At 44.7% G+C, this 27,947-nt stretch overlaps 1 protein-coding gene across 5 annotated transcripts in view; it reads right to left on the reverse strand.

The window, feature by feature from the left end:
• Window positions 1–27,704, reverse strand: part of RESF1 (retroelement silencing factor 1) — a 61,422-nt gene extending 33,718 nt beyond the window's left edge. The window contains exons 1-2 of one of the 5 annotated variants that reach the window (XM_068946122.1): window positions 27,452–27,704; window positions 1,392–1,549 (exon numbers count right to left, since the gene is read on the reverse strand). The gene's annotated coding sequence lies outside the window, so the exon portion shown is untranslated. Of the gene's footprint in view, window positions 1–874; window positions 1,017–1,391; window positions 1,550–12,958; window positions 13,100–27,451 lie in introns of those variants that run through there. The other 4 variants (XM_068946096.1, XM_068946090.1, XM_068946101.1 and 1 more) reach the window with 4 other exon arrangements.
• Window positions 27,705–27,947: the final 243 nt, after the last annotated feature.

A 27,947-nucleotide genomic window follows, 5' to 3' on the forward strand; every position in this document is an offset into this window, starting at 1 on the left:
TTAGAGAGCTAAACACATGGGACTAGAAACATCTGGTTTCCCCCCACACAGTCCACAATCCAAGAGTTACTGCTTCAGTTTGTGTGGGGTTTTTTCCCCCCCCTTTTAAAATGGGAGGATTTCTTGCAGTCAGATCTCCCAGGCGGAGCCCCAATTCCGACGAGGAAAGCCGGTAGCATGAACCCCTGCCTAAGGTGACGGGGGGGGGGGGGGGGGGAAGGAAGTGCGGCGGGTGGGGAAGGCAAACAGCTTGGCAAGCGAAGTCAGTCCGCAGATTTTATTGTGCCTGCTCAGTCACCAGCAAGACATTTAGTTGTTTTCAATTGGTTCTGCGAGACAAGCGCTGAATTATTCCCCGGCCACCCAGCGTTACGGAGCCCGCGCCAGCTCCGCTCGCGCTACCGCGCAACGAGCCCGCCGGGCCGAGAGGGCCGCCCGCCGCCCCCGCGGAGACACCGGCGCGGCGGCCCCGCACAGCGCCGCCCGCCCCCGCCGCGCCCCGACCGCCTCGGCCGCAGCGCCGCCCTCCCCCCGCCGCTGCTTTCCGAGACCGCCCGGCCCGGCCCCGCCGCCTCCCGCGCGGGGGGCCCCGCCGCCGCGCCCCAGCCTGCGCACGGGGGCGGCCGAGGCCCAGCGCGGCCCCCGGCCCAGCCCGGGGCGCCCCGCCACTTACCGGCGGGCCGGCAGCTCCGCCGCATCCCGCCCCCGCTCGGCGGCGCTGGGCGCCGGCCGCCCCGTGCTCCCAGCGCAGGCGGGACGCCCGCCCCCAGCCTGGCCTGGCCCGGCCGGGCCCGGCCCGGCGGCGACACCCCCGGGATTATGGCCCCCGCGGCGGCCAGCGTAGCCCCCTCCCTTCCTCCCCCCGCGCCAGTACCTCAGCCCGCAGAGGCGGGACGGGCGGCCGCTGGCGCCCGCAAGCCGCGAGGCGGAAGGACGCCGCGCGGGCCGACGCTACCGCCGGCGGCGGAGGGCAGCGGGGCGGCCCCCAAGCGCCGCCCCAGCCCGCGGCGGGGCCCGGGTGCGCCCGCCCCCGGGGCGGGGCCACCACCTCCTGCTGGCGGCGGGGGGCGCCGCTGGCGGCGGCGGCGGCGGCCTCGCGGACGCAGCCGGAGGGGGCTGCGGGCTGGGAGGGCGCCCGGGAAGGGCAGCTGGGGCCGCAGGCTGAGGGGGCGGCCGGGGGCGGCGCCCGTTCGCGCGTCCGGGCGCCGGGCGCGCTCACGAAGGTGGTGTTAGGAAGTTGAGGCGCCCGAAGCGGTCGGCGGCTGCTGTGATCTTGTGGCTCAGGATCTGCTTTCAGCCCTTGCGAGCCTTTAGGCAAGGTTGCCGAGTTACCTGCCGTCCTTTTGTTTTCCCTATCTAGGTATTTTCTGGCTCCAGGCAAGTTCATTTACCTTCCCCTTATCTTACGGCTTCGTTGTCTTGCTGTCCGGTTATTGAACGAAACCGTGGGTAGGTTGTGCTGTGATCTAGGTGAACTGCTGACCCTCGCTCACGGCGCAGGCCGTTCCCACTTCATTCACAGCAATCGCAGAATTTCTGTTGCAAATCTCTACATGTGAGAGAAAAACTAAGGATCAGATCGATGCCCAGGGAAATGGGACTGTTTCACCAAGATAGGACAGTAACCAGATCCCCAGCACAACACAAAGATATTTAGCGTTTCTGGTGGTGAGACAAGGACTAACCCAATCGCTAATTTATCACATTTAGTGTATCGCTGATTTAATGTCTGTAAGGCAATAGGGTAAGCAACATAACGGACCAGTTAAGAAACCTGTAGGATGACAGTCCAGTGACCATGGACTAGGCTATCTTTTGGCCAGTTATACAAATTATGATTCACCAGGTTTTGAGCAATTAGCCTAAGGGATACAAGGAGGTAACGGAAGGTCACAGAGATCACGGAAACTGTAAGATAAGCGTAATGAACTTTTTAACTTCAAGATGAATTTTGGATGCAAGTTGGAAGAACAGAACTGATGACACGGAGGAATTGAGTTCAGAATATTGTAAAGGAAGAAGAAGATGTAAGCAGGAACAGCACCGAAGAGAACGTACTCAACTTAGAACAAACAGAACTGAAACTGAACATTGATAAGGAAGAAGACATCTCTTTACTAAATAATCTAATGTAATCAACAATATCAGGAATGGCACCAATCAGCATTATGTATTAACCAACAGATTTGTTTAATCAACAATGATGTCATGCAAGCAAGCATATAAAAGAGGGAAATAAAAATCGACGGGGTCCCTCTTCAGAGGAACCCAGCTCGAGCTGCTTTTCACTGTGAGTCTGATTCTTTATACCCGAGATCGCAATTTTTTTCTGTTACAGAAACTAAAAGGGATAAAAAAGCTACTTGGGGACTGTGAGGTTGGACCAGCACTGAAGACCTCAGCATCTGAAAATCAATTGTTACGGGAGCAAACATCCTCCTCCAGGCCACCCCAACATGCCAGGCAGGTGTTGTGAGCCTAACCGATGTAATGTGAGCGGGGAAGACCAATGAGGAAAGAGTAATTAGGGGAGGGTTGTTTATTTGGGAAGAGTCTGGGCAAAGAAAAGGAGGTGTAGGGGTGATGCACACGTAGGTTCAGGAAAAGAGAAAATGGGGAATACCATATAAATCAGGTAAAAAGAACACAGAAGGGTGGGATTTTCTGAGAGTAGGATTGTGGCTGCTAACAGATGGTGGTGGTCAAAAATGGAGGTACCATGAAGTAAACACACTAGTTCCTTCTTTCAGTTTCAGCTCTGTCCTGGGATCTCACACTCAATTTAATCTCAGTCTGTGGCGATTCCTGTTTGTGCGTCTCAGCCCATCTAGATGTCCAGATTCCGTTATAATTACTCTAGGTTACGCTGCAGGATGGAGTCTGAATAACCTTTCTAAGTCAGGTTAGTATCATTTTTAATCCATATATAGGTCATTTCCTTCCAATCAAAAACCTCCATTGGTAGCAGTGTTGTTCCCAGCATCCTGAAACACAAATAGTATCAATGACCTATTGCACTGATTTCCCATAATCCTCCCCTCCGTCAGTCCCTGCTGCGCAACATCACAGCATCACAGCAGTGCCAGCTCCAGCCCTGCCGTGTCCCTGCCCTTGCTCAGCCATGGGCCCTGCCAGCTCCGACCCCTGGGCAGCTGCCTGGCCCAGCCTCAGCTTGGCCCTGTCTCTGTGGCAGTGCCCAATGCCTGGGGCTGAGACTGCCTCCAAGCTGCCTCTGGATGCCCTCCTCCCTCACCAGGCAGCGGGATGGGCCCTGAAGACGAGGCCCGACCCTGCCATCACCAGGAGCACCATTCTCCCCCCCCCCCCCAACACCAGCCCTTAGCCCCCGGAGCACCCTGATAGCCTCTTCCTGTTCTTCTCTTGTTTCTAACTTAAGTCATGTCCCCTGACCTACAAAGAAAGATTGTATTTCACCTTCCCTTTTATGACAATAAAGCCAGAAATGGCAAAAGGCAAGCAACATGCATTTTTCAATGATATCCATAGGGTTGGAATAGATTACTGATTGTCCTGTGCTCCCTGTGGGCACAGTATTGGCTGAGTATTCTTAGTGGTCCGTACATTTCAACAAACGGTCCTTTCCATTTAACCTGTAAATTGTGTTCTTTAGTCAACAACTTCAAATGCAAAATGAAGTCCCTTGCCTCTTCATGCATACGTATTCAAAGAGGTACCTTCACTTCTCTCATTCCTTCTCTTTGAATCTCCTGCTTTATTTTCTCTTGTATCTCCAACCATTCCTGATGTGTCTCAGTTACCCAAGCTAGAATATCTCCCTCTGAAGGAGCTTCTGGTGGAACTAAAGGCATAATGAAGAGCATCTTCATGCCAAACAAGATTTGGAAGGACTAAGCGCCAGATACCAGTCAAATGGAACTTCTTAAAACTGTCAAGAACAAAGTTAGCTGGTCTTTTCAGTTCTTGAGGCTATTATTCACTATCATTCTTAATGCCTTTGTGACAGTTCTGTTCTCATGTACTACTTGTTCAGTCAGGGTGACTGATTCAGGACTTGGAACTTTTGCTTCATCCTCAGTCCTTGAAACATAGCAATGGTCGCTTCCCCCATGAAGCAGGAGCCTCTAGCCGAGTTAACACCTTGTGGAGTCATACATGCACGGTATGTTCCCAAGTATCATGTATCACATTATAACATACGTTTATTAATTCTTCTTTCTTCTTTGCCCTTTCCTGTTTTCTTGATCTCAGTGTTTCTCTTGTGCACTAATACTTGCCATTCCTGGTTGTGCTCAGGCTGGCAACTTCTTTAACAGCCATATCCACCATTATTCCATTCAGCTTCCTGACTGGGCATTTTTGATGAGTTTTTGCATGCCTAATCCATAAATGGTTCCCAGAGTGACTTATCCACTTAAAAATCTCTTTACACCCATCCTTATTTAAAATAATCCTTCCATCTCTGTGACTGACCAATAACCCCTACAATGGAAGAAGACTCAGAGGGCGAGGTGCCCATGAAGTTCAGGAACAGCGTAGGATGCGGCTCAGCTGTTGCACAAAGAACTGACTTTATCGCAAGACAAAGGGGAACTGGACCTGGTGTAAATATTTGTTCCTGAGTTGATCAAAAGAACGTGAATGTCTCCCTGAGATAAGCCAGACCAGCATGGAGGAAGTGTATACATGGCTCAGCCCGACAGAGAGTATAAAATCTCAACAACTAACAAAGGAATTTCAAAGAGAGCAACAGGCTTGAGCTAGCTTCAACCCATATATTCCTTCCCGGTGACTGGGGATGCCCAGCGTCATGACAGTGAGCATATTACAGAGACTGGTAAGGTAATGGCAATGACATTGGTATTGTGATTGAACCGTGTAAGTGTACACTTGAATTGTGATTTCAGTATATTGCTGAATCACTCTTCTAAATCAAAAATCCCATGTAACATCAAATATCGTCAAAATAAACTTTTATAGTAAACATTGCACTCTCCGTATGTGTGAAATATCTAAAAGAACCTGGTCAGAGAGTACTGGACTCTGACAGCCTCCTGACTTCTACTGCCTTTTGGCCCCATTAAATATCTAAGATCCTATTCCCTATATGCAAGAATCTAAATCAGAAGCCACCCAGCCTTTTATCATCTCAGGACCTCTAAGATCATTTGCAGTTCTGAATGCTGGGATGGTCTGCTTGGTGATGTTCCTACAAGTTTGGTCCCATGTGTTTTCAGGGCTGTGTATCCCATGTACCATTTTTCACTTACATGCTTTGAGCTTCCAACAGTGAACTACGTTTTGCTTGTGCTGAAATTGTGCATAAATGCTTCAAAACCTTCTGCAGTCTCACAGTTGCAGGTATTTTTCAGCAGTGGTTGGGCATTCGTGCTTTGGTCTCATTACTAAGGGCATGGTTTTGTTACGTGAAGAGAATCAAACAGATTTAAATGCATACCAGTAACATGCCATAATTAGATATTAAGGACAAGTAGTTGATAAAGTATTATATGCGTATATTATTTCAAGGCATTAATGTATAAAATGAATGTTCAGGGACTCTAGAATAAGAAAATATGTTGGATCTAGTCATTGACGCTAGAACAGGACCATACTGGAATGTGCTGAGACTATTAGGACTTTATATAACCAGATAACACTATCGGGCTACTATATCTTAAAGAACGTTAAAACTACATCAGAAAAAACATTAGCTATGCTATCAAGCAATTATATCTCGATAGACGTGACACTCACGGAGTCACAAATGCAAATGCTATATGGAAGCTGTATCTTGATTGTGTAGCACTGTAGCTCAGTGGAAATGGGTGTTGCCATTGCTGATAACAGACCAGAGGCTTTGATTTAGTTTTGCACTGCCTTGAGACAGGGATTTGTCAAGGCTAGCTTTCTTTGGGCTTGTCTTGGCCTGCCTGGGGCTTTGTCTTAGCTTGTTTAACTGTAACAGCAGTTGCCTGACAATCAGGTGAATATTAACTAACTTGTTTTAACTTTAGTTAGCTTTGTGCATCTGTGTAGTATATTATAGCAGTTTAGATGTCTCCCTCTGTGACTACAGTTAGTAACAATAAGTAGTTATTCTGTGCAGAGTGGACTATCTATGACCCTAGAGTACTAACGCAGTGTAGACGAGTACAAGCGTAGGATGATAGCAGAGGCCTTGAAAGCACAGGCATCAGATAATACCAGAGGCCCCAGGGCTGTAAACATATCACCAGTGGTCAATTACTGGTCACTAAAGGAATGCAACCTTGGGAGCTGGGTGAAACCGGTTTTAAGATAACAAAGAGAACAAAGAGCAAGTATCCAACATAATATAAAATATACCATGTATACTGAATTTAGTTATAGCAAGGCACTGTGAAGCAATAAAGAAAGAGCACAATACAGCATGTTAGAAAACACAAAAATAAACGCCAGCACAGACCCTAGAGCAAGAAAGAAAAAAAAAAAAACACCATCAACATCAAAATCCTCCCAGTGGAGAGCATGGGACACTGATGACTCACCGTAAATCTCCTTCTCTTTGAGGAAAACTGTCAACCTTAGGAGCCAGAGGGGCAATGGAGGAATGAGCATACCACCTGACAAAAGGGGTAGATACTAGCAAGTTTATGCAACAATGCTAACTATAATTAGTGTAGTTTTTCCTGTAATAATTAGATAAATTGGACTATTAATGTTAGTACCATTGTAATTGAACTAATAATAACACTTTGATTAAACTGTTAAGTCTTTAATTACACTAACAATAAGTTGTTTGTGCTGCTAAAGTGTTTCTTCTGTCCACAAAAACTACACACCTCGTAGTGCAATATTAAAGAAGAACAGGAAGCATATGTGATTCAAACACTGTATAAGGGGCATGTAACTTGACCATGTATAGTAGCTATCTATTGAAAATGCCTGTAACTGATATCATAACAGGAACCATCTTTAAATGGTGTGCATAAGACTGAAACAAAATCCAAAAAAAGACAACTAGCTGTGCAAGCATCCTTGCCTCAGAATCAGCTATCAACATAGATCACTAATATATATATCACTGACGTTCTTCTGTGCTACCTATTTCAATGTTATCTTATTATTAAAATGAAATATACCACTGACAGTTGTGTTTGGTCTGATGACCTCTGCTTGAAGCCCATTGTAGTGTGGATGCAATAAATGGGCCAAGAGCTCAGGTTTGTTTAAAATTTCAGAGTTACTTGCTTCAGGCAATACAAGTCTTAAAATCTATTTCCCGTCAATGATCCCGAGAATCTATACCTTAAAGGGGATTTTAGGGCTCTGTCCATACATGCCTCAAATTTTTGTTCTGTCCAAACAGCTGCCACACATTCTAAAACACGGGCTAAATTATCTGATTCTAGTGGTGAGTATTTTCTGTATTTGTAGCTGGGATCAGCTTGCCCTTTTGATGTCTTTTGTGGCAAGACTTTTGCCAGTGCTGCTGGCATGGTGGCTAAAAAGGGTATCTCAAATCTGGCATTTTTAGCTTTGGAGCTTGGAAAACTTGCCCATTTTCATTGTCTTAAGGCCTCTTCCTGCTTTAGATCCCATTCCCACTCTCTTTCCTTCTTTAGCAACTGTGTTAGCAGATGTGCTATTTCTCTATATTTAAAAGTATGCTAGTGTAAGTTGTTAGTGCAATCCTCCCAATACCATTCCTAGCAACCCACTATAGGGGCTGGCATTTCAGACGAAGTTTTTAGTTTTCTCTGTTTGACACTCCTGATGTTACAATTAAATTTCCAGGCATCTGACACCAGTCTGCACTGACTTGGCTTTACTTCGCATGATTTTGAACTTGTTCTGTTTGGTCACTTCTAATACCCTCCTAGTTCTTGTTCATGTTTCCTGCTTTGAATCTCCTGTAACCAGAACATCATCTATGCTTGTGCTATAAGCACAGCCAAAATAGCTCTAATTCTGGTAAAGCCTTATTGTAGCCTACTTGGCTAGCAAAGGTCTGTGCCCTAGCACAGGCTGACGATAGATGCCCTCAACAGTCTCCTATGTGAAGCATAATTTTAAACTTTTGTCTACCGATGGTTGCAATTGTAGAGAATCTTTTGCTGATATATAGACTTTCTGCATATGTCACGTGTCGTGGTTAGCCCGGCATACTATTGTACAAGAAGTCAGTGATTCATATAATGACTAATCCAGATGTTTGCTTCTGCATCATGAACACAGTGTGACCCCTACTTAACCCTAACAGATGTGCATTTAATCAATGTGTAGTTACTCACTGTGCAATTAATCAATGTCCATTTAATCATAAGCATTTGTGTAGTGTACTGTTTTGCCCACTTGAAATATTACATTACTTTAATCACCAATTATATGTACTGATCCTAGGAAATGTAGATTAATTAACGTGTTAAGGATATTAGGGTGTATCACCCAAAGGACTCTTCAAGGCTAAGTCCATTCTTCAAAGCTAAGTTTTGTGAGTGTTTGCTACAGGCCAGCTGATCAGGAGGAAGAAGTAGATGAGGACTTCTACAGAAAGCTGGAAGTAACCTCACATTTGCAGGCCCTGGTCCTCATAGGGGACTTTAACCACCCCATTATCTGCTGGATGGGCAACACAGCAAGGCACAAGCAATCCATTAGGTTCCGCGAGAGCATCAATGACAACTTCCTGATGCAGATGATGGAGGAGCCAACAAGGAGAGGCGCTCTGCTGGGCCTCGTACTTATGAACAAGGAAGGGCTGGCTGGAGACATGAAGAATGGGGGCAACCTTGGCTGCAGTGACCATGAGATGGTGGAGGTCAGGATCCCAAGAGGAGGGAGCAGGGATAAAAACAGAATCACAACCCTAGACTTCAGAAGAGCAAACTTCAGCCTCTTCAAGTATCTACTTGGTAGAAACTCCTGGGATAGGGCCCTTGAAGAAAGAGGGGTCCAATAAAGCTGGTTGATGTTAAAGGGTCACCTCCTCCTCCAAGCTCAAGAATGGTCCATCCCAATGAGCAAGAAGTCAAGTGAAGGGGGCAAGAGACCTGCATGAATGAACAAGTTGCTCCTGGCAAAATTCAAACATAAGAGGGAAGTATACAGAAGGTGGAAGCAGGGACAGGTAACCTGAGAGGAATATAAGGACACTGTGCGAGTACGCAGGGATAGGGCTAGGAAGGCTAAGGCCCATCTGGAGTTTAATCTGGTGAGGGAAGGGCTTATTTAAATACATTGGTAATAAAAGGTAGATTAGGGAAAATGTGGGCCCACTGCTGAATGTGGCAGGGGCCCTGGTGACAAAGATACAGAAGAGGCAGCGATACTGAATGCCTTCTTTGACTCAGTCTTTACTGGTAAGACCAGCCCTGGAGACCCATGGGAAGGCCTGGAGAAAAGACGACTTTCCCTTGGTGGAGGAGGATCAGGTTAGGGATCACTTAAGCAAACTGGACATACACAAGACCATAGGCCCTGATGGGATGCACGCACGAGTGCTAGGGGGGGTTGGCTGTTGTCATTGCAAAGTCATTTTCCATCATCTTTGAAGGTCAGCATGATCAGGAGAGACGCCTGAGGACTGGAAGAAAGCCAATGTCACCCCAGGCTTCCAAAAGGGCAAGAAGGAGGAGCCAGGGAACTACAGGCCTGTCAGCCTCACCCGCATCTCCTGGAAAGCTGATGGAACAGCTTATCTTGGAAGTCCTCGCTAAGCATCTGGAGGACAAGAAGGTGATCAGGAGTAGTCAGCGTGGATTCACCAAAGGGAAATCATGCTTGACCAATCTGATAGCCTTCTATGACGGAATGACTGGCTGGATAGATGAGGGGAGAGCAGTGGATGTGGTCAACTTGGACTTCAGCAAGGCTTTTGACACTGTCCCATCACATCCTCCTAGGTAAGCTCAGGAAGTGCTGATGAGTGGACAGTGAGGTGGCTTGAGAACTGGCTGGATGGCCGAGCTCAGGGGGTTGTGGTGAATGGTGCAGAGTCAAGTTGGAGGCCTGTAGCTAGCAGCATCCCACACGGGTCGATATTGGCTCCAGTCTTGCTCAATATAGTCATCAATGACCTGGATGAAGGGACAGAGTGCACCCTCAGCAAATTTGCTGATGATACTAAACTGGGGGGGAGAGGCTGATACACCAGAAGGCTGTGCTGCCCTTCAGAGGGACCTGGACAGGCTGGAGAGGTGGGCGGAGAGGAACCTCATGAAGTTCAACAAAGGCAAGGGGGCTGACCTGCTGGAAAGCAACTCCACGGAGAAGGACCTGGGAGTCCTGGTGGACAACAAGTTGACCATGAGCCAGCAATGCGCCCTTGTGGCCAGGAAGGCCAATGGCATCCTAGGGTGCATTAGGCAGAGTGTTGCCAGCAGGTCGAGGGAGGGGATCCTCCCCCTCTGCTCAGCCTCAGATGAGGCCTCCCCTGGAGTACTGTGTCCAGTTCCAGGCTCCCCAGTACAAGAGAGACAAGGCACTCCTGGAAAGTGTCCAGCAAAGGGCTACTAAGATGATGAGGGGACCGGAGCATCTCTCCTCTGAAGAAAGGCTGAGAGAGTTGGGGCTGTTCAGTCTGGAAAAGAGAAGACTGAGGGGGGATTTTATCAGGGTGTATAAGTATCTAAAGGGAGGGTATCAAGAGGATGGGACCAGACTCTTCTCCGTGGTGCCCAGCAACAGGACGAGAGGCAACGGGCACAAACTGAAACACAGGAAGCTCTATCTGAACCTGAGGAAAAACTTCTTTCCTGTGAGGGTGACAGAGCACTGGAACAGGTTGCCCAGAGAAGTGGGGGCGTCTCAGTCCTTGGGGATGTTGAAAAGCCATCTGGATAGCGTCCTGGGCAACCTGCTGTAGGTGACCCTTTAGGTGACGCTGCTTATTTGACTGTTCTATCTCTGAGACTAATCACATGCTCTTTTCCTCGATAGGACATGCACTTTTGGATGGCTTGCCATACAATTTTTAGGTAGATGCTATTTGCTTGTTTTCACTTGTTCTGTGTAAAGTACTATATTTATCAAAACTTGTCTCAGCGTCAATCAAGGCTGTACTGTCTGGTCCCACTTTATCAATCCAAGGAGTAGGCTACTGCTCTTGAATTATTTTCCAGGTAAGGGATGGGTACTCCAGCACACAACTTCTATTTTATTTTATTTTATTCTATTTACCCTTAAAAGTATTTATTATCAGCCAGTGCCTACGCAGCAGCTGGTCTGCCAGGTGCTATCATTTTCCTTATTGTCCAAATAAGCCATATTTCAGACTATGCTGCTACTAACATAATAAAATGAGAAAGGGTAGGTGATTTTTGTTTTAAACAATACCAGTTTCACTCATACACATTGTCTTATACCCTCACACTCTCCAACACTAAGACTTATCTAGCAGGTCTAGCCAGGATTACTTGTGTATGTCCAGGAGGACAGGGGATACTAGCTGTTGAGTGCTCATCATGTCTCCTGGATTCCTCTTGATTGAGGAAAATGAGCTTTTTTTTTTTTTTTTTTGATGTGCCTTTCACATTTCAAGGTACTCTGGGAGTTGACAGTGATTGTGATATTTTGTCTTTCTGTTTTGTCCCACTTGTTCCTGAGTTAACTTTGTTGATTTACTCCTGTCTCCTTCTCTGGGTATATTATGGCTTCAGTCCTGTTTTTTATCTTCCTGACATTCTCCTGCCTTCAGTTTGTCCTTAGTTTTCCTGGTCTGCCCACTGATGTGCTCGCATCTTCATGACTTTCTGGTCTCTGTTCCATCAACACGTCATTCTTTTAATGCTTCTGTTTCTGCTGGTGCTTTCAGACACATATGTACATTTACATTCATACCAACCTTAATGCTTCTATTACAAATCTCTACACCAATAGGTCCAACCACTATATCAAAATTGGCTTTTTTCTCTATCTCAATTGACAGTCATTCTGAGTAGTTCATACCTTTTTTCCTTTTTCAGTGAGTGAATCCAACTGGTTTCCTTTTACAGTGAAGTGGTAATTGCAGAAAGCTTTCCATTAACTAAACCCACCTTGGATTCTCTGCCAACTAATGCAACAGTTAATGGAACCAAACTCACTACCAGACCATACAGATGGGGAAAGTGACTTTTATTTACCTTAAGAAACAAACTGATTCTGCTCACTCACATTCCCACCATCACAAGTATCAGCATGTGTGTGTCCAAGTAGTCTGGCCAGGATTACTTGTGCATGACATGTAGGACAAGGGATGCTGAATCCTCTCTACATGTCCCAGGACCCCCTTCATTGGTAAGAACAAACTGCTTTTGGATGTGCCTTAAATATAGCCTTTAGTATCCATGTTTTATGGCTTGTGAGCTTTAGGCAACACTGCTGAGTCACATGCCGTCCTTTTGTTTTCCCTATCTAGGTATTTTCTGGCTCCAAAACAGTTCATTTATCTTGCTGTCATCTAATCTTACAGCTTTCATTTTCTTGCTATCCGGTTATTGAACGGAACCATGCAGAGATTGTGTTGCGATTCAGGTGAACTGCTGACATGATGCTACTTGGTAACAATAAAAGCCATTACTTTAATCCTTGTTATACTGGTTCTTCTGGTGTTTCTACATGCCCAACCACATTTCCATTCCCAATGCATTCAGAACAACCTGAGTATTTCTGTTGCAAATATTTGCATAAGTTCCAAAGAAAAGTTTTGAGTTCATTTGCAGAACTAGGGTTTCAAGTTGCCTTCTTTTTGTATATAATCAATTACTAATATAATTTATATAGATAAATTGATAGCTTAATTTATCTATTCCACGGTCAAACAAGTTCTAGCTGGACTCACTCTAGGAAAACCATTCCCATCTCTCACTTTGGACTGTTATGGTTCTTTTGAATCCTTCCATGAAGCACACAGACCACCACAAGGTATCATATAACTAAATCATCCATTTATTGAAATGCTTAATTATATGTGCATCAATATTACACTATTATATGGGGAAAAAAAATCACTCACCAGTCTCTGAGTAGGTACTACTCATCTCCGTCATGATGTGGGCAACCCCTTTTGCTGAGGAGCTTGCATACCCGTAGCCCAGCTACTTCTTTGGTATGCCATCTCCCGTTACCCACTAGCGTGTTTGTTTGCTATAGAGGTAGATAGGGGCGGCTCAGTCCATAATATCTCTTGCTTCCGTGACATCCACGTGGAAGGTTTATGTACAGTTTTATGCTGACTCTTTCATCCGGTTGCCCAGAATATCCTTCCCTTTCATTCAGGAACGCCAGGTTTCCTGTTTGTCTGTTTGTACCAGATACTGGAGGAAGTGAGAGTTTCTTGCCCTCGCTGATTCAGCTCTCTGTAGGGCAGACGCATTTTTAACCTGAGATGAGCAGATGGCCACACTGACATTTCTCATCTATTATGCTTTCCAGTTATTCTGTGTCCTTGTAATATGAATTCTCTCATATTCCCTCAAATTTACTGTCATAAGGCTTGCTAAGGCATATTCAAACATTCATGGATCTATCAACCTATCATATATCATCATAAGGACTGAAGCTCATCAAATACCCTAAAAGTAGGCCTATAGTTTTCTTGGCTCATGTCTCTGAAAAATATGCATGTCACGCACAAAGTTGCGGAAAACTTAAGAACTTATGCAACGTTTTGTAACGAAACTAGGGTGCAAGCAAGCCAGGGACTATCAGTCACAACAGTCCAAGTCACCATTTGTTCAGCTCCTCTCTTGGTTTTCCATAATTTTCACACGTAAGAGCCTCAGTCACGTTACAGTCTGATAGAAATACTTTGTTCCAAAACTAGGCTGGTAATGCCTTGCCAATGCTAGGGATAAATTGAGAAACAATTTATAGATCTGCTTCTTTTCTATGTACAAACCCCCTTTAACATACTTGATTTTTACCTAAATGCTGAACAGCATGCTGCCTTACATTTGTCACTCTGCACCCAAGTTTTTTTGCAAGTTGGTCTATCAAAAGAACAGTCTGCAGCCTTCTGGAGTACCACAGTCTCTGAAAGGGTGCCTTTGCTGCTTAGTCATTGATTCAAACAGGCTAAACTCAGCCAAGGCATGTTTAGAGGCTCAGCCTTTAGGATCTGTGGTAATTTAAATGCAGTTAAAATTTTCCTCATGGTTTCTGTAACAGTTTTATTTGATTTCTCTATGTTCCTATTACCTTAGGGATAATCTCATGCCATGAAAGTGTTTTATACCCTACAGTTTACGCCAGATGTACTCATTCTTCCATGAAGCGTGGTTGAATTTTATGGTATTTAAAGTGCCTCCTCTGGATATCAGGTTTTCTGTGAGATACAGAGAGAAGGTTGTACGCTAACCTTTTCCAGGAGAGTCTTAATCAAGTTGGTTAATGACATCCGAAAGGAAAAGTAAATAATTATTTTTTCTTGCCATAGCTCCCAAGGACCCTGTATAACTGATGTGAATGTTGTGGCAATCAATGACCATGGTTCTAGTATCGAAGAGGAATCTATGATCTGCTTGGGTTTATTAAAACTGTGGCTTATCTGACTAATCAAGCTTTGAGGCACTAGACTAGTTTCATTTTTCCTGAGAACAGATATTTACTGCTTGTCAGGGGGATTTTCAGGATTATCAGATTAAAACCTGCCTGCGGTACAGAATGCTGTATGGCCTAGCACAGCTAGCTAACTCCTTTTATATGGGGTGTACCATTGCTTCTTCAAATTTCCTGCACTTCTGTGGGGTTTCAAAGCAATCTCTTACATGCACATATGTTAGCACATTTCTGCACCTATAGCACATTTATGGTAAGTTCTTTTATACTGTTTGACTAATCTTATGATGTTTGTCACAGGCAAGCTTAACCGCAAAGCACCTACTTTAACCACATAAGCTAAACAAATTACAGCAGTTATAAACCATTCAGGCACGAAGCTCTGAGTAGATGAGCAAGTGGAGATGTGGGGGGAGGAAATGGCAGGGTGTTTTATATCTTTCAACATGCAGAAGAGGTTTGCATGAGAGATGCCTTGTCCTGGAATCGTAGGAACGTGTGTTGGTCATAGCCTGAAAGCAACCTCTGGACTACGGAGCAACTCCTCTCTCTTCCAAATATGAAGTTATATGATGTTACTTATCTCCTGCCTCAGGCAATATGGCAGTTTCTTGTTAACATAAATTTCTGTTTAGAATCACTATAAACACTTGCTTATAATATCAACATAAAGATACAATTTATACGACCCTTTAACATTAGTTATGCATCAAATGGGGATTGATACGTCCACAGATATACTAGAATTACATGAGAAATTTCCAAGTATGGACTGGCATTTGCACATAACCCTCTTTCTGGCCTTAGCTGAAGCAGTAAAAACTGCTTTTTGCCCTGTGTGACCCAACAGAATGCAATCTTTATGAGTACAAACCTAGCTGATGAAGTCCACATCTAAGGCTTGATTAGACTGGGTGTCCAAGCTAAAAAGTTTCCTCTCCCAGCTGTTTAACAGTTGGAAATGACTGCTTCTGCAGACCTGCTGGCTCTGCTGTGTTCACTGTCTAGCCCTTCCGAGTTAAAATGAGCCTCATTTCTTCACTTTTTGATATTCTTTGTACTAGCTCCCCATTGAACACAGAGTTTGGTTCAGGGTCATTCCCCTGACTTTCGAACTCCTTAACTGGACGAGCTTCCTGCTTTGCAACCATCTTCTCCCACACCACTTTGCTATGAAAATGTGACCTTTCCCAAGTGCAATAGACAGAAGGCTATAGAAGGGGGGAATTTTCTCAAGAGTGCCACTAGGCAAATGTTTTTCCACCGAATAAAAGCCAAATTCAGGAGTCTCTCACTTCCACCACATTTTCCCAGGAAAGTCTCTTCATTTTCACAAATATACTAATATATCTTAACAGCAGTAAAAATCCTACAATCACCATATTTGAATTATCATCATTCTTCTAATTTCCTAGACACTGCAGGAAAGTGTCCTTCTTGTGGGGCGCATTTCGTTTGCAGCACAGTCCTGGCCCCTTGATGTGCATTTCAGCTGCCTCAGCTCTGTGCCAGAGGGACCAGACCTATGGAAGCTGCAGAGAATATTCCACCCACACACAATAGAAAGGGCCTGAATCCTGCAAAATAGATGGGATCTTGACATCTTACAGCGCCTCTAAGGATGAACATTTAAAAGTATGAAAGCTATTTTTCCTCCTTTCTCTAGGAAGTTGTCTTTAAAAACTAGAGAGAAATAAGACACAAAAGCCTTGCTTTCATTCGAACATGCTAACATCTATTAATGAAAACATTAAGATCTAGTGTGGGAAGTTGCTTAAACACAGGGAGGCATATTTATGCCAGCAAACATTACATGCCTGACGTAAGTTAGTGTCCCTTGGCTCCCAGTGGAGCTGGAAGAGGAGGTGCAACAGTGGGATTGGCACCACACAGATGGGAGAAGGGGTGAGGTCTGGAGGAATGAGACCTACCCCTATTCTAGCAGTTTATTTGCTTGGGAAACCACAGCCTGAGGGTAAAGTTGCAGGGTAGGACAGAGACACGATTGAGACATGATTGAGACAATCTAATGGCTCATCATGGCTGATGTGCGCAGGTCTCACTGGCTGTGTGGGTCTTTCTCCTCCTTCACAGTAATACAGGATTCTCAGTAGACCTGAGCCAGGTAATGCATGCTTCAAAATGCAAGTGAACCTAAATACACCAGACTATTACCATTCACTGGCTGCATGGATCAGGCCATAAATAAGTATTCAAACAGCAAATAAAGAACTGGGAGACTATGACAATCCTGACAGCACTATTCTGGAGGGGCACCCTGTTGGAGAGGAAACGAACACATCTACAAAATCCTTGGATGGAAGCAATCGTATTGATTAACATCTGCAGAGAATCTGCTAAGAAAGGGAGAGGATTCAGTGGGACAACTCTGTGTCCAAGGTGGCCTATATTACTGAGCTCTAGTTTTCTACGGACGCCAGAGATAGCCATGATCCTGGCTGTGATGTTTAAAGAGTGAATAGCTCTTCTTTCGCCAGAATGTAAGCAGCTCTTTAAAGGCCATCTAACTCAATTCATCCTTTAATAAGTTATCTCAAAGCACAGAGTAAAACACCCTCCCTTGGTTAAAAAAAAAAAAAAAAAACAAGATACAGAGGCAAGGTCACAAAGTGAGGTTATGATTCACTTGTATTTCATGAGAACAAACTAATAAAATCCCAAAGTTTTTCTGGATACATATTATCATTGAAGATAGCTGGAGAGGCACTGCCATCAAAATATTACAAATCAGTACAGGAGCAGCAGGACATTTTGGCCATGCTGCAAAGAACATTTAGGCAGATCACATGCATATGAGCTAGAAACAAGCTAACAATTTAAACATAGAATAAGCAGTCAATTTTTCCATGCTGAACTGTGTTGATCCATCTATCCATCCATCTAAAGCATTTGTACACTGTAAATCAGTGTCACACATTCCCAGAATGCTTGGCACTTAAATTAAAATGTATATATATAAGCAGTATTCTCAGTTCTTCACGATCTCATGTAACTAACAAGCAACATTTCTAACAGTTACAGAGTCATGTTCTCTACATTAAATTAACAACCAATCCCAAAGATGCACTGTACGTTCCTGTAGCAAAATAAGCGTTAAGATAAAAGGCAGATGAATAGAACTTTCTTTCAAACTTCCGAAACACAGAAAAAGCTGTGATACGTTTTAAGAGTAAAATCTATGGATTTAGAGAGGTTCATGCCCATAGATAAATAGTAACAAGTTAAGTCGGCTACGTAAGACCACAAAGACATTTAGGCAAGCCATCTCAAAAATGCTAAAAACAATACAACTAAAACATAGATTGGTCTCTTTGCCTGCTTTTGGAAAATGACTTCCTAGGCAGGATTTCTGCTCAGCAGCATTTTGCTTGTTCTTTCAGTTTAAATCACCTGTGCCACAACTGCAACTGGAAGTCTTCTGTGGGCCATCAATGTCTTCGAGATCATATCTTGTGTACGAATCACTGTACACACATGCACACACACATGCTTATACATAAACTTAACAGCATTCATTGAAGAGTATATCTTATCACTTTTCTAATGTCACAGAAGCGGCTATTTAATCAAGATAACAACAACTGCAAAGGTTAATCAAACAAGATGCTACAAAGCTGTTTCCCTCTTATGGCATACTTCCTGGATTGCTATGACAATGAAAAGCCACCAATTCTGGACTCATTTGAAATGAGGCCTACTCATAGTGATTTTACGTAATTCTTAAAAAAGACTTTGGGGGTTTCTTATGTAAAGTTTTGTTCAGATCTTTGGTTACTGGCCAAGTTCCCATACAAAGAATACAATTTTTACTTCTAGAACTGCAGGAACATGAACCCTGGTCCCTCTAATCACAGAGCCTTCATTCTTCCCTAAATGTTACTTACTCCCTGTTCAGTTTGAAACACGCTATTAAAACATAGTCAGCAACAAGCTGAACCTCCCAAACTATTCAGAACTTCAGGAACGTATCAAACACAGAAGCAGAAGAAGCTGCATTACAATCCACACTGTAAGAGGAAAGTATTTTCAGCTGAGGAGGAAACATTTCCAAGAAAACATCAGATTGTGGAGGGAGGAAGGAAGGAAATGAATTCCTCCCATCTAATTGCTCAGCCAAGAGGACTGAGATCTTAGGGGTCACTTAAAGGTAAAGTTTGCTGGACTAAATGCATTTAGTTCACTAGTTTTACATTAGAAGAAAACAGTGGAATACTAGTTTGGAAGTTTGCAGCAAACAAAATTAAGACTGGCTAGGACTAAGGAGATTAATTCACACAGCACAAACAAAATATTATAGAAGTGGTGGTTGTTACATGATGCAGATTGTATGCCCATTCTACCAGATTTGATGCTATTTAATTTTGAAATAGAAGAAGAAGAGAAGACAAAGCTATTAGTTTCTCTTGAATGTTTGGCCCTCTGCCTTCTCAACTCTGATAAGGGGCCTGGTTGCTCCTCCTGACCTGTGTTGCTTGTTTCAGGCGGACCTTGCCTTTGCCTAGGAGGCCAGAACACCAGGTTTGCAGAGTCTGGAGTGAACATACCCTGATATCTCATCTCCTCTATAAGAACAGGTTCAAGCCCTGCTGTACTTCAGAGGAAGAACAAGGAAGTCTTCACTGTAAGTCAGTGAACAGCTTCTTTCTCTGGAAAAGGAGATGACAGCCGTCTTTTTTTTCCAAGTACCACCATGACCCTCATGGATGTTCGTTGACATGGACATCGGCCCTCCGGCAGATTTTTGATCATTTCCAGAATCTTCCTGCTATTTGGATTAGCTAGGTGATGTGCTCGAGTACCTCCAACCCCCATGTGCTTTGACCACTTTCTGAAACAGGCTACAACCCACAGGAAGGTACATGCCACGCTCACCTCATCTGTGGTCCTCCATGACAAGGTATTCTCAAGAGGAGATCCTGGTTCTCTCTCCTTTCTGGGAAGAAGACTCAGTTCAGAAAAGTGGTCTCCTGAAACTCCCTAAAAATGCAATTTCTCATCATATCTTACGGAGGCAGATGTAAAAGGTTATACTGAGACCCACCTCAGCGCAGCCTACTGCAAATGCTCTAACATCTGTTTACAAGAAGGCAGAAGATACTGGCAGCTGTTTGGAGGCCACGTGGGAAGTGTGCCCCTGCTCTGAGGAGTGAGGCTTCCCCGCATACACATCTAGCATGGCAGCTTCACAGACAAGCAGCAGACCTGTGAAGCACTTTAAGGTACCCCTCCTCCAAGGACAGATGCAATCACCATACAGGAGTGGGCAGATGCACATTAGCACCAGGGAGGTTGAGGTTCCTGGCAGCCAGCATGTTTTTACGCAACGATCCCTACAGATGTCAAGGAACTGTCATAAAAGTGCCGAGTCTCCCTGTGATGGTGTTCTTCCCTCCCTCCCGCCCAGCCTGACCTTTCACCTGTAACCCTGCTCAGGCGATAGTCTTCAGTAAGACCTGACTTCCTGCACCCACCACAATCAGGCGATAACCACCAGGAGCGGTCATGGAATCTGGGGAAACAGATAACAGCATGGTGGCCAGGAGCTGGTTGGGCATGCACCAGCCAAGATACAGCTGGCGTGCGATATGAGTCAGTCATCTTATCCCATAAATAGGGAGCAACCCAGAGCCCATGGAACTCTCCTACATGGCAGTGAGCTGCACAGCAGTGAATTTCCCCTTGAGCTGGGACGCCTCTCAAGGTTACTCCTTGAGGTCGAGAGATTCCTTACCTGCGACAGGTCCTCGGTTTAAGTGACTAATAGCATGCTGAAACTTTGCAAACTTTGCTAAGGTGCATCTCAGATTCACGGTGCACATAATCCTTAGACATAAACCATTGACCAAGTCTGGGACTAAGATTGGATCCAGCCGCACCCAGGCCCCTCTGAGAAGGGGTTGGAAAGCAAGGGGGTCCACTCTGAACCTCATGACTCAACAGGAGGCTCTCCTTGAGGATTTTGTCTGACCCTGCCCTCCATGTAGTAAACAACCAAGTGAACCTTGCCATTGACCCATGCTAAATCACTGTCTTATTTTATGATTGAACTTTGTTAAATCACTGTCTTATCTCAACAAAACATATCGCTGCTTCTCTCAGAAGTGAAGTGCATCACTCATCCACAACGCTCCCTTTGCTACATGAGGTCCGAGGGGCCTTCCTGTGCAGAAGGCAGGTAAGGAGCATGTCTGAGGAGCTGTGATCACTCACTCCAATATCACTTCTTAAACCCAGCTACCTGTGTCTCTGGGTCTGCTTATGCCTGACTTTTCCCATGCCATGTGGGTCATCTTTTTCTTTAGATTGATGTGAGCTTACATCATGTCATGACTTGATCCCATCCAGGTACCTTCAAGTTTCAGGCTGCAAAACTGTGTGGACAGCTGGCACTGTCATTGTTCAATCTTTCCCTTGTCCTTCCATTTCCCAGCTACCCATATCTTATCCCCCATTTTAAAGAGAAATAATCTACATAGTTTCAATCAACTCTTACTACACCACAAAAGTACAGCAGCTGGCCACAGTGTGAAACTTGGTTAAACAAACAAACAAACAAACACCAGCAAAACTTTTAACAAAATTTTGTTGTGTTTTCATCGGCTGAGCTCATTCTTGTTTAGTACTTCTGAAGGAAAAGGCTGGTTGTCCAGGTTGGAGAATGTCTGAATGAATGTGATTGAAGAAGCCAGCAAAAGGTTTTTGGAGGGCTTAATGTTGCCTGACCGTAACAGTTCTGTTTGACGGACATAAATTATAAAGGCCAGATAAGTATGGTCAAAGGGCGAGGAGGGAGAAGGAGCATTTGTATTTGCTGGCCATTTACAACTCTCTTTGTAAGCTAGATAATAAATAGTGGGTTATCACATTCCCAGAAGCTGAGAGGGGAGTGCTATTCAGGAAAAAACACCACCAACAACATAGCAAATACAGAGTGTCTTTTAAAATTCACTTATTCTATCATAAGCATAACATAATTGCCTGCAATCATCCTGTACAAAATAGTTCATTAGGACTTTCTTCAAGACCTGTTTTCCACAAGCAGTCAGTAAAAACTGTTGGTTGAATCCCCTCAATATCCCTCACCTGCTGTTTACAGTCTTACTTCTTCCCCCAGCTTTTCCAGAAACAGTACAGGATGCGGCAGTGACAAGAATCCCCAGGGGAACCAAGAGTCCACAGTGAATCTGACAGCAGGTGATTACCACCTGAAGTCGGGTGGCCAGCACGTGCCTCTCCACGCCATGCCTACCTAGGGACCAGCTGGGTCTGTTTTCCAATGTAGAACAAATAGTATTCTCATATCGTCAGTATTATCTCAACAGCAAATAAGTTGTACTGTTCCTGTTTTGTACAGTATTATTCCCTTAAAACTCCGTTGCATTACATACATGCACACACATATGTACAAGCCTGATACAGAATTTTCTGCTGAGATCCCCTCCAACTAAAAAACACTGGAGATAGCGTTGCGGTAAACAACATACCCACCCAGACAGATATGCAAAAAAGTCTTTTACAGTGTGTAGAAACTGAGAAAATTGTCAGTTTCTTGGATAGAAACAGCATGCGCAGAGACCACACGTGAAGTGATCCACTAAAACTGTTAACAAATATGCCCTGGCATCAGGGAAAACAAACCAGATGTCTGGTGAAGAAGCTCAAAGAGGAAACTCTGAGGCTGAGGTTTTCCTTTGTCACAGGGACCCAAACTACAGACCTCTTCACTTTCAAAAAGCAAAATGGATGCAGTTCTGGACACTGCAAGGACTTGAGCTCTACCTTCTCATAGCTTTTCTCTTTTTGTAGGCTGGTGGCATAATCTTGAAAAACATGGCCTTAGACTCTTCTGGGTTAAGAGAAAGAGAAGTACAGAGACTTCATTCTGTTAAAGTAGATGGGTGGTAATATTTCTTTAACTATTCTCAGATACAAAGTGACTCCTACACATGAGCGTATTACTCTAGAATGTGAGGTTATCAAAAAGGAATAAAATGGTAAACTCTTTTAATAGGAACAAAAATTGGAGGTTTGTTTGTGACAGTAAAAATTGATTTGAATAAATTGTTTAGTTATTGTCATTTGAGAAAAACAAATTAACTACGTAGTCTATATTAACTTTTTTTATGGACAGGTGATTACAAAGAGTGCCCCTGAAAGAATAGAAACTCCTTCACAAAAGTAGGTCAGATTGAAAGCAACCTACCTCAGATCTTTTTTGCGTGAATGACTGATTGCATTTCAAAGTAAACCATTATCGAAAACCCCACCTTATTCAGAAAATTCTCACCAGGCACCTAACAGTCATAGTAAAGTCACATACTCCACACTCCCCGCAATTTACCTCAATTGTTTTTTTTTTTTTACTTCTGATTACAACTACTGTAGGTCAAGTAGGCCATAATGGCTGGAGTTAACTCATTTTTGCATTTATCTTCCTCTTTACCTCTTCTGTCAAGACCTTTATAAAACGTAAAGTGATACAAAAGTATGGAAGGCTTGCAAACTTTTTTTTTTTTAATCTTGATTACTTTACTGCAGAGAATAGTTCTAGATCTGGTGGAAAAACAAATCACATCCTTGAGGATGTCTTCAACTATAGACCAAACTTGATTCATTTGGGTGTTGCAGTGCAATAGTCTCCAAGCTCTATATAGGGTCCTTACATCAGATGCACTCATCCTTTACCAAGGCAATTACTTTGGACTCTGTTTTGGGGTCAGGATAAGACCTTAAACAATATTGAATCTGGCCAGCTCATTGAAAATAAGTAAGTTTTCATGCCCATTGCTTGGAAATCCTTTTTACTCTTCCTTCCCCAAGATGGAGGTATGCGGAAAAAGGAGAATAGGGCATTACTCAGTCCTTCACAGACAGTTAACAAAACATAGCCCTGGAGGAAGGAACGAGATGACACCATAAGTCAGCCAGACAAGGGAGTACCAAGATAAGCGGGAAGAGAACAAAAACAGCTGATAAACCAAAGAGAACTACTTGAAGTATGGGTAAACTATCCCAACTAGCATAGTAAAAAACCCACCCAGGAGCAGGAAAGCCCCCTACCCACCAAAACTCCTTCCCCATAGAGCATGCGTAGTAGAAAAAGAGGATACTGTGACTTTAACGAAGACGAGACCTAGCAGGAACCAATGAGAACAAGGATGACTTAATGTAGTTGTAAAAGATACTGACAACTGTGGCTCAAACTGCATAAAGTGTCGGCTGTGTAATAACCAGGTGATAGGCGCCACACAGGCAAGCGTGGGACTCAGGATGGTGCAGCCCGTAGAAGAGGGGTTTGCTCTGGGGTGCTCCCCAAGAGCTTAGGGACCCCGAGTGCACCATAGCCAGAGCCACCACACTGTGTGGTTGGCGTAGCTTCATCAGTGCAGAGCAAACCTAGTCAGCAAAGGAGAAGTGACGCCGCAGACTCACAGTGTAAGCATCTAGGTACCTTGGAATTTCGTACTGATAGCTGTTGAATGTGCCTACTGATAGCTGCTGAATGTGCGCACTGATAGCTGTTAAACGTGCAACTGTTAAACATGCGCACTGATAGCTGCTGAACGTACTGATAAGCATTCTGTTGACCATCCTGTTGGCATCCATACTCTTATCACATAAGGCCATCTGTTCCATTGTCCAGCTATGGTGTGGCACTGATTAATGAACTAAGCCCGGGAAGGATAAAAGAGAGTAAGCCACATACCTCTGTGTGGACTCGGACTCACCGTCAGCTGGCCCGCGGACCCGACAACCCACTCATCAGCGGGGACGCCCCTGATGCCAACTGCCAGAGAGAACCTGAATCCTCTTGGCGCAGCTCAAGCGTGGTGAGAACAAGCCGGGGAAAACTATACCGGAGGGGTGGCCCATAAGGACAAGGGAAGGGTGAGAGCAGTCATTATACCGTGCATCCGAGAGCAGTCATTGTACTGCGCTTCGTGGCTTAACCATAGAGCTCTGATACGTGTAGTCTGTTCTGTTTTTAATTCCTTACTATACTTCTCAGCTTTGTTATACTTGTAGATCGTCTGCTGTTAATGGTTTAATGTTGTCCTGTGTCCGTCATATGTGTAGAACCGCTTAGATCTAACAAATTCTTACATCTGACAAAAGATGATCTCTCGGGTTCAGTGCAACTAACCCCGGAATACGAAAGAATCCCAGACGCCCCTCTAGTGGTGCGTCACACCAAGGTATGCTAGCTTTGTGGAATCACCACCTAGCACCTATCTCTGCGCAGATATGAATTAAACAAATGTCTTGACTCTGTGTGTTTTTCAGCTCATTGCACACCGGGTACAAGAACCCTTCTTTTGGGACAGCACCCACATTGAGCTTCTCCAAAGTTCCCATCAGCTCCTGAACCAACCGATGACAAAGTCAAAAGCTACTGCAAAAGCAGCATAAAGAGCATAGCTAACCTTAATTCTTCATGCTCTTCAGTGTTTTCTTTTGAACTTCTGTGCTGTCTGTCCAGAGGCTCAAGGTGCTGCAGGTACAGATTCCACAACCATGCATAGGTGAGTACTTCTGGATCTAGTCATACATACAGTTTGGGCCAATTTCACTACATCATTTTCTACAAAAGAGTATGTTGAACCACCTCAGACATATTTTGTCAAGAAATAATTCGTCCTACAGAAGAGAAAAGGACCTGATAACATCTAAAGGTCCTTTCTTTACTGGAAAGATACGCAGCAATTGTTATCAATATGACATGTGCTTCATATCTGTTGAGACTGAGCAAATGCCATACTACTTTTTTTGTGCGCAGACAGGACTTACTTAGAAAATTTCTCATTGTTTTTCCCACAAGATAAGATGCAATGAATGTAACAGTATTCAGTCATTCAGAAGTACCAAATATGAAACAACTGGGCAGCCAAAACAGCAAACAGTCCCATCACTGTTTGCACTTGCATAGCTTGATGCCTAGGAGTAGGAAACCATCACGTAGCCTCAACACTGCTTGGGTAGGTGCAGTACATGCAAAGGCCTGGTCAGGAATTGTGTCTCAATTTCTCTTAAATGGATTTAGTCAAGTTAATGCTTCCTCACTGCCTTTCACTCAAACATTTTAATCTGCTTTTAAAAGGACACCCATTTGAAATGCACTTGTTTCAAAAATTGTATTTATAGTCACTTCAAATACAATATTCCAGGAGCTTTTCTCTCCATGCTGTCATCATTTCCTATTATTAACAACAATCCTTTTTTCCTGGTGTCTGTCTCTGATGAAAGTTACTCTTCAAGAAAGGGCTCAGGATCAAACTGATTTCTCTCCATCATTGTATCGATTACACTTACAGTCCAGCAAACATTAAGGATTATGTTACAGTGGTTGGAGTGATAAGAGACAAGTGCAAGGTGGAAGAAACTTGCCACATAAACTGGTGCAATTTTTGCCTATACTTCAAAAGAGCAGCAGATAAGGAGAACACGCTCTCAGTTGTCTTACAATCTGGAATGAATTAGGATCCTGCAGAATAATATGGGGATATTAATGGTTCAGAAATGATACATGTGGCTTTAGTACAAAGCACTTTTGAAATACAACATAAATTAATGCAAGGCCCTGGTTTCTACCAATCAGATGGAGTTCATTGGTTTAGTACTGCTGCAGCTAATGCAAAGAAACAACTGAGGGAGCTCTAGCAAATAGTCTTTTACTGCGTTGTCCCCACAAAAGTTATGGTATATTCTCACACAGGTATAATATATACCATTAAAGCTCTTACACAAAAGCTTCCTAGTATTTACCCATCTTTTCCGGTGTTAGGCTCACCCTCCCACTGCCCCTCTGGCTCCTAATGTCACTGGCTTCAGCCTGAGAGGGGTTTATGGCAGACTGTCAGGCTCCCGTGCCCTTCGCTGCATGGAGTATGATGTTGATAGCGGACAAGAGGTCTGACAAGGGGAAGAAGATTTTGAAGGTTTCTTCCTCCCCTTCTTGGAGATCATTCGGCACATTTTCTAATACGCAGCACCTTGATTCTTCTCCTTGGTATGCAACTCCTTGTCACATTCAAATTTACTGTATGTATTGCATTTTAGACTTGATGGATGCTTGCTCCTGCGTCCTCTTCGTCCCCCCACAAAACCGGCTTTGCACAGCTCCCAAGTTTTCATTCCTTTAACCATCAGTAGCTGGCCACTGGTGAATGGTTTATAGCTCCTTTCGGTGCCTCCACTTTCCAGGCCTCAGTTATCACGGCACGCCCTGTCCTCCTCTACTGTACAGGATCGCGCTAGGATCATGAATGCTCATTCCACCCAAAGTCAACTACTTGTCACTACCATCTGTTAAAAAACTATCGTTATAGCGCAGGTGTCGCGGGAGGCTCGAGTGGGAGGGCTGAACCAATCGGGGGGCGTCCAGTTTTGGTCCCCGCAGCACTCCACCCTACAGGAAAAGGTTTGGGGTGGCAGTACAGGTGTCCCTGTCACTCATGAAGGAGTTCACAAATAACGGTCCAGAACAAATAACAAGGTTTAATATGTATCGCCAGTAGTAACAACAACTAAGAACTAGTAATAAGAACAACAATAATAACAATATACAATTAATGAATCAGTAACTATACATTCAACCCCGCTCACAACATGTAGAAGCAATAACTACAATATGTACAAGTATCTGTGTGTGTATGTGTGTGTGCGTGTGTATATATGTATATACACGAGCTTGAACCGGTAAGGGAAAAGGTGCCTAGTGGTTACCTGGGGAGAGGGGGGAGAAGGGGAAAGGGACAAGCAGGCCATGCCCGGGGGAGAGGTGCCACCTCAAGCCCAAGGCCTCCTCAGCAGGCCACACCGGCCGCAGTAGGTCGCCGCCACGCGCGCCCTGCAGGCGAGCGGGCCGCAGCTGAGCCGGCGTGCGGCTTCGGTTGCTGCTCCCCAGAGCGGGGAGCAAGGGAGTACTCACGTGTCTGCCGGTGTTAGTAGCTGTGGGGGATCCCCAGCTGCCTGACCCGGTGTCCCAGATCGGGGGGCGCAGCGGTGCTGGCTGCCCGCAGCCTGCCAGGGCGGAGAGCTTCCCTCAGTGGGGTGGCGGGGGGAAGCCTTGAAAAAGGCTGCCTGGCGTCTTCAAGCCTTGGAAAAGGCCACCGAGGCGCCTTCTTCCCCGCCGCTTCGGTGAATTCAGCTCCTCTTGCTGTCGCCTCCGCTGTCGTAGAGACGACAGCGGCGGAGCAGGCGCTCCTTTTATACCTCTCCCCTGCTTTGGGACCGCAGGCAAGTGATTGGTCGAATTTGTCTAGAGCCCCGCTCTTAGTGGTCCGTTTTGGAGCCCTAATTATAATACAGACCCGCCTTCCTTCTGGAGTATTCTGCCTGACCCACAGGTAGGGGCGGCTAGGGCACGCCTTAGCCCTCCACCAATGATTTTAAACTGTGGCAGCGGGAGATTTCCGCGGGCTAAC

This window comes from Struthio camelus, chromosome 1 (assembly GCF_040807025.1).
Source record: "Struthio camelus isolate bStrCam1 chromosome 1, bStrCam1.hap1, whole genome shotgun sequence".
In the NCBI taxonomy this organism is placed as follows: domain Eukaryota; kingdom Metazoa; phylum Chordata; class Aves; order Struthioniformes; family Struthionidae; genus Struthio; species Struthio camelus.